The sequence below is a fragment of the Lutra lutra genome, chromosome 1 (genome assembly GCF_902655055.1).
Source record: "Lutra lutra chromosome 1, mLutLut1.2, whole genome shotgun sequence".
In the NCBI taxonomy this organism is placed as follows: domain Eukaryota; kingdom Metazoa; phylum Chordata; class Mammalia; order Carnivora; family Mustelidae; genus Lutra; species Lutra lutra.
Window position 1 is genome coordinate 47,222,389 of NC_062278.1, and position 7,656 is coordinate 47,230,044.

The 7,656-nt window shown below is 36.9% G+C and overlaps 1 pseudogene; it reads left to right on the forward strand.

Moving 5' to 3' along the window:
• Positions 1-1,826: 1,826 nt before the first annotated feature.
• Positions 1,827-4,186, forward strand: LOC125095264 (olfactory receptor 5H2-like; annotated as a pseudogene).
• Positions 4,187-7,656: the final 3,470 nt, after the last annotated feature.

Genomic DNA, 7,656 nt, shown 5'->3' on the forward strand with positions numbered 1-7,656 from the left:
TTCTGATTCAGACATTTAAGGTAGGTCAATTGTGTATTAACTCTATCCTATCTCCCACTTCTGACAAGCATTTCATTGACTATTTATATACATGTAGCAGGAAATAGGCAGTGGGTGCTTCTTCACTTCTCTTTCCAGCATTTATACCTTAATAAGTACACACACAAACTGAATTTGAGATTTTTTCATTATATAGTGATTTGGAATTGCCTAGAAAGGAGTTTTTGTTCCAATAAAAATACCTTTATCATGTGAGATTAGTAGCTTTCTTATTTATATCACCTGTATTCCACTCCATTCTGCCTCAATTTTATTCTGCAAAAACACTGGTAAAGAAAAGATGTTCTCAAGTAAAACCATAAGGATTTCTAGAAAAAGTGAGTCCTAATAACTGTTATAGCAAATGGAAAGCAACTTTTAAATATGAAAAAACTTTCAGGCAGTGCTAATATATTTCTGAGCAAAGTTTGTGATGTAAAATTTAACCAGAAAATCTGTTACATACACATATTCCGTGGAAAAATAAATTTGGAAATTTGAATAAAATAAGGAAAGAAAATATTCCTATTGTTGACAACTTTAAACAACACCCAGGGTTAAAATAAACATTTATCCCTAAATCCTGGGTCTTTACTTTTTTGTTGTCCATAGTCTTTCTCTGATACATTCGTTTTTTTCTTTTAAAGATTTATTTCTTTATTTTAGAAAGAGAGAGAAAGAGAGAGAGAGTGCAAGTAGGTAGAAGGGCAGAGTGGGAGAGAGAGAGAAGAATCCTCAAGCAGATGCCCCACTGAGTGCATAGTCCAATGTGTGGCTTAATCCCAGGACTCTGAGATCATGACCTGAACTGAAATCGAAAGTCTGCCTCTTAACCCACTGAGCCCCACAGTCACCCCTGATAGATTCTCTTTTTTTTTTAAAGATTTTATTTTATTATTTATTTGACAGAGAGAGATCACAAGTAGACAGAGAAGCAGGCAGAGAGAGAGAGGGAAGCAGGCTCCCTGCTGAGCAGAAAGCCCGATGCGGGACTCGATCCCAGGACCCTGAGATCATGACCTGAGCCAAAGGCAGCGGCTTAACCCACTGAGCCACCCAGGTGCCCCCCCCCGATAGATTCTTAATCCTTCTTTTCTGCTTGTCTTTCCCACACTCATCTAGCCATGCGTCTATTATTCTCTGCCTATTTCTGTTCTTGCATCTTGTGATTTTCACCCACCCAAACTTCTTATACTGTCTTCTTTCTTCTTTTTATGGCTTTCTCTCCATTTCTCTCTTTTGAAAATTTTTAATAAAGCAATATCAAGGAAAAGTGTTCTATTTGTCCACCCGCAGTAGACATATAACAACTGTTGTCCACACTCTTGGAATATTCAGTCTTGCTTCCCTTCTCGCTGTTGTGCAATTGTTTCCCACTAACTGCTCATTATGCTCTGGCCTCCACTGCATCACAGGACAGAAATTGCTCTCACGAAAGCCATCCCTTAGTTTCCGTGCTTAATCACACCTGTTCACTCCTTATCCTACCAAAGCATTTATTTTAGTGATTGGTACCATAATTTTCTTTGAAGTTCTTGACTATCTTCCTCTCTTTGTGTTCCTGACACTTATCTTGATCATTCTGCTCAGTATCCTTTCCTGGTCTCTCCCTGTCTTTATTTGCTGCCAGTCAGAACTATTAGTTTCAACAAGAAATTATTTTTTGGAATGGAATCTAACATGGAAATGCTGGGAAATTAAAGGACTCTGATGAGAAAAAATGGGCAGGAACAGAAACAAGCATGGTCATCTGCCAATAGCAAAAATTATATTCCAACATTGACTCCATGGGGCTGTTGTCACCACTGCTATGTGAGAATGTCACTGTTCTCATGGACAGAGTCACTGGTGTGGATGCAGGGTGCATTTGCTGGAACCTTCATATTGTGCCTTGGCTGCCTTTGCAATTCAGATTATCTTTTGTCCTTGTCCCTTTTCCTCCCTCATTCCAAATTTCAACTCTAGTGTGAGTGATGTAGAGTTGCCAAACCTACATCATGTCCCCTCACCCTAGATGTCAGGGAGATAGGAAAGTCAATCGTAGCACTTTTGGGTACTACAATGGGTGTTAGAGTTTGCTGGAATCAAAATTATGTGGTAGAAAGGAGGATCAGTTTGGCTATCCACAGGAGATATATAACTTCACTCCACTTTAATATACGTTGTCAGTTTAGTTATTTACCATTCTCTTCACTTTATGTATTCTCCAATAGATAGGTCATACATAACTATGCCTTCAGTCTACCCAATGATATTCAATTCATGATTTGCAGTAGACTCAAACTACAAAGTACACATGCACTAATGTCCACAAAATGGCCCCTACATCTGAGTTCTCAATCAAATTTTGATGAGAATCTACCCAGTTGCCAGGTGATGATTCCATTCTTCACTGACTAACCCTGTAATGTGTCAGAGAGGCACTGCATCTATCTTCTGAACACTTTCCTTCTGTCTCTTCATCTTTTCACCAATCTCAATGTCATTTCACACACAGATTAGCCATGTCACATGTGTTTGGTTCACTTAGAGTTCAAAGAGAATACAGATTATTAGCCTTAATAATTGACTCACTAAATCAATGTCTACAGTAAAACCTCAAATCTATATTTTGCATAAAACTTTCCCCAGAATGTGTGATCTGGAGGACATTTTATGCAAAATATAGATTTGACATTTTTCTATAGGTTCTGGTTTGAGAACATTGAATAGTAGTAGCTTTTTTACTAGTATTCCTGACCCTAATTTCAAATTCTCTGCAGTCTATTTTCTACACCTCCATATATTCATTTTAGAAAGAATCTACCAGTACTACTCTTTTCTCTTAGTTTCAGTGCATGCTTATTCCCTGATGAAAAATGTTCATGATCCTCCACATGCCATTTAACTCATTTTATTACTGAGGCCCTTCAAGATCCTTTTCCCTTTACCCTATACCCACATCCCAAACATAAAATTTCCAAATTATGCAGATCCTGTCCTATAAATTTAGGATGTACTACAATGTATTTCATTTTTCCAATTCTGTTCATTGCTGCACATTTTAAAATTTGAAATAATTGCACTCATTTCAAAGCCCTCAAAGTAGACTCCAATCAATATAGAGGCAATACAGAAAATTGAGATGGTATTTTGATGTGCATAGTTTTATTTCAACTCTCCTTTCCATATTTTCATGTTATAAATTGAGTGACTTTTTTCCAATTTACTAAATTTCATTTCAGGCAACAGTCAGTGAGGATATGGAAAAGGAACATGGAAAAGGCCTTGGAAATGCAACATTGCTGACAGATTTGATTCTCACAGGACTCACATATGAACTGCAGTGGCAAATCCCCTTGTTCCTAAAGTTCTGACCTAATTGCTCTCATATGGGATGACTCTCAACTTCACATCCCCATGTACTTATTTCTTGGGAGTTTGGCATTTGTGGATGCTTGGATATCATCCACAGTATCCCCCAAGATGCTGGTCAACCTTTTTGGAAAGACCAAAATGATATCTCTTTCAGAAGGTATGATACAATTTTTTTCCTTTGCAGTAAGTATAACAGTGGAATGCTTTCTGCTGGCAACAATGGCATATGATTGCTATTTGGCCGTTTGCAAACCATTACATTATCCAGTGATTATGTCCAAGACACTATGCATCCACTTGTTTTGTCACTTTATGTGGCCTACGTCATGCCATTATTCATATTTCTTTTTTATTCAGGTTAACCTTCTGCAATTCCATAATAGTACATCACTTTTACTGTGACATTATACCATTACTTAAGATTTCTTGCACTGACCCTTCTGTCAATTATCTGACAGTATTTGTTTTTGCTGGGTCAATACAGATGTTCACCACTCTGATAGTTCTCTCCTACACACTAGTTCTCTCTACAATCTTAAAAAAGAAGTCTCTACAAGGTATAAAGAAAGCCTTCTCTACCCGTGGAGCCCATCTCTTATCTGTCTCCTTATACTACGGTGCTCTTGTCTTCATGTATGTGTGCCCCGTATCTACACAATCGGAAGACCAAGATATGATGGACTCTCTATTTTACACTATCATAATTCCCTTGTTAAATCCAATTATCTACAGTTTGCGAAATAAGGAAGTCATAGATTCATTGAGGAAAATATTGAAGAGAAATTCTTAGAATTCACATTATTATCTGTTCTCATTTCACTAGAATGACAAATTGTACAGATTTCATTCTTGCTAGGTGTTGATTAGTGTTCATTTTTTGCAGTTGTAATTGTCCTAATGTTTAAATGACTTAAGGTGAGATTACAAAACAAACATATGTATATGAAGTCAAAAATAGAGGGAATTTTAATCAAACATTCATGACCTAAAAATAATTTAAAAGGAAAAAAATATTTCACATGCTTGCATGTTTCAATGTGGCTTCATAAATGCATTAAACATTGAAATAGGGTAATTTCTTTAAAAAAGAATTTGAATATGATATATCTGACAATCATACAGCTATGTACCCCAAAGACTCACATTACATTCATTCCACATTGGAGTCAGGGATGTATTTGAGTGAACAGAGACCCAAAAGTATAATGAGTGATCAGATTTCAGGTTCACCTCTGCCCTTCCTCTCTCACCACTGATTACCCACACCATTCTACTGTTATAACTGAGGTCTTCACACTAAGACTGCTCATTTCTGCCATTTGCTGTAATCTTGTTACTTCTTCTACATCCTATTGATATTCTTACTTCCAAAACATTGACTAAATAATAACCCACTTCAGCAACTTTTTATGGATTGTCATATCTAAAAGATTATTATATATGACATATGTATCTAGAACTGTATATATGCATATGCATATTTTACTCATATATGTATATGTACAAAATGAATGATATACAAATATACCTACATACATATTATATAGACTGTATATAACCCTGGTGGATTATATATTTGTTATGTCTTGATTAGTAAATTGTTGCTGTTATAAGTAAATTTTAAAGATTTTATTTATTTATCTTAGGAAGAGCGAGCACACAGGAGTGGAGGAGATGGGCAGAGGGAGAAGTGGACTCTCCACCCAGCTGGGAGCCCAATGTAGGGCTATAATCCAGGACTCTAGGATGATGATCTGAGCCAACTGCCGAACCAAATGAGCTTAACCAAATGAGCCACCCAGATGCCGCTGTAGTTGTTGCTGTTGTTGTTGTTTTTGTCTTAAAGTAGTCTCCACACCTAGTGTGGGATCCAACACAGGGACTGATCTAAGGACCCCGAGATCAAAATCTCAGGTAAGATCAAGAGTCAGAAACCCAACTGACTGAGTCACTTTGATGCTCTTGTGTTGACTAGTTTTAAACAATTTTTGCAGTTATAATTGCCCTAGTGTTAATTACTTCAGTGCTAAAGTCATTTTATTCCCATCTTTAATATCTGTGTATGTTTGTGGACATATACACTTGTTCTCCCTGGCATTACTTGAGATTCATCCCCCCAAAACCTTGATTTCACTCTCAAGTCTCCTAAAACACTCCTAATGGATTCTGTGTTATGCTGAAATGAGTTAACTGAAATCCTTCTGGACTCTTTCTTCTTAAGTACACAGTTTTGTTGTACAAAACTGTTGTTTTGTCTTTCTGCAAAGAATCCTTTCTCAATTGCACCCACCTTAAATTATAATTGAAATGGGTCCTTTCTTCAAGATCTATCTTAAATGTTATAGCTTCCTTGATGTATTTCCAGATTACCTCAAAGAGGTATTGTTTGAGTCATTGTATATTTCCTTTATTTTTTTAGGTCACAAATGCTCTTGTGTAATACTTACTTTTAGCTTATACACTTCCTTAAATTACACTTTAGAAGCCCTAGTACTCTTCCAATCTTTTGCGGTGTTTAGCACAGTGGCTGAAACCCGTGAGTTAGTAAATAACTATTTACAAAGCATATGTAAATTGAAAATGAAACTGAGAGCACAAATATTTCAAATGAAGTGAGAATGGATCACTCATTCTCTCTCTCTCTCTCTTTTAAAGATTTTATTTATTTATTTGACAGAGAGAGAGAGAGAGATCACAAGTAAGCAGAGAGGCAGGCAGAGAGAGAGGGGAAGCAGGCTCCCTGCTGGGCAAAGAGCCTGATGTGGGGCTCGATCCCAGGACTTTGAGATCATGACCTGAGCTGAAGGCAGAGGCTTAACCCACTGAGCCATCCAGGTGCCCATGCATCACTCATTCTCGTACTGTAATGAGTCTTGCGTGATTACTAGGCCTGAAGTGTGTGCGACACGCCAGTTCACCTTCTTGAACTTCTTCCAGGACAATCATGAGTATCATACACCTAAAGTGAATCATTCTTATTCTTCTTATCATGAGAATTAGCCCCAGGGACAGAGTACAGCACAACCTCAGGGAGAAGCTCTTCAATTAGGTGTTTGTCTAAAGATACAAAACAGGAAAGCATTTAAAACAAATATTAATATGTATTTCTGGAGTTTCTGATCACAAGATTAGACCAGCTCAACTGCTATGTGTTTGTTTCTCTGAACGATACCTTCAAGTCCAGGGAAAGGGAGTGAATACAGCAGAGTCCAGACATTGTTACTACTTTTCACTAGAGAATCCATGTTATTGCATAGGTCTGTGGTTTAATTCTTAATGTTATATAACATTCCCATTGTGCTGATTTTTTCTTAAATTATCTACATTTTTGCTTGCTCATGTAACATGATGACCCAAAGACTGTACTGGCAATAAAAACAACTGGTGTGTATTTCTTTTATAACCATAAATATCTGTCTCCCCAACTGTTTTTTTCTTTAAATGAAACAGTTTACATCAATCCATGAGTATATGAGTGTGGTGTATATACTGACTGGTCCTACATTAGGTTGGGTGTGTGTGGAATAAGATTTGGGGGTCTCAGAAACTCAGATTTCCTGTGTAGACTTCTCTTGTTCATGTCTCTTTATAGATTCCACTACCCTATATCTCTTTTCTTAAATTTTTGACTAATTTATGCCTTTAAGAAATTCACTAAAATCTTCTGTTCACTGGTGTGTCCCCATTCTTTTTTCTATTACAGAATTTTTCATCTATGTACATCATTTCTGTCAATTCAGTGTCATGTTGGGAAAGACCTAAAATATATATCTCTGCAAAACCCACATTTTAAACAAGTTATTCTGCAAATTTTTAAAAAGTAAACTATGATATTATGTATGTATTTCTTAATGAATATTTACCTGTAGAGGATGACATCACAGTGTTAAGTTCATCCAGTTGTCTGGACTAATGCTGAAGGTGGATTAACCACCCCTTTAAAGTATTACTATTATAACATAAACACCCTTTCTTATGAATATACTGATTTTCTTACTTGGAGATTTAAAAGAATTCATAGTTCCTCTTTCAGAATACATAAATACATTTTGTCTTCATCATGTTATACCTGTTGAGATGTTGTTGACAACATTATCCTAGACTGTGCTCAAAGAATCACCACACTTAGTACTTAGGTAAAAACAAATACCAGGGGCACCTGGGTGGCTCAGTGCGTTAAAGCCTCTGCCTTCAGCTTGGGCCATGATCCAGGGTCCTGGGATTGAGCCCCGCATGGGCTCCCTGCTTAGCAGGGAGCCT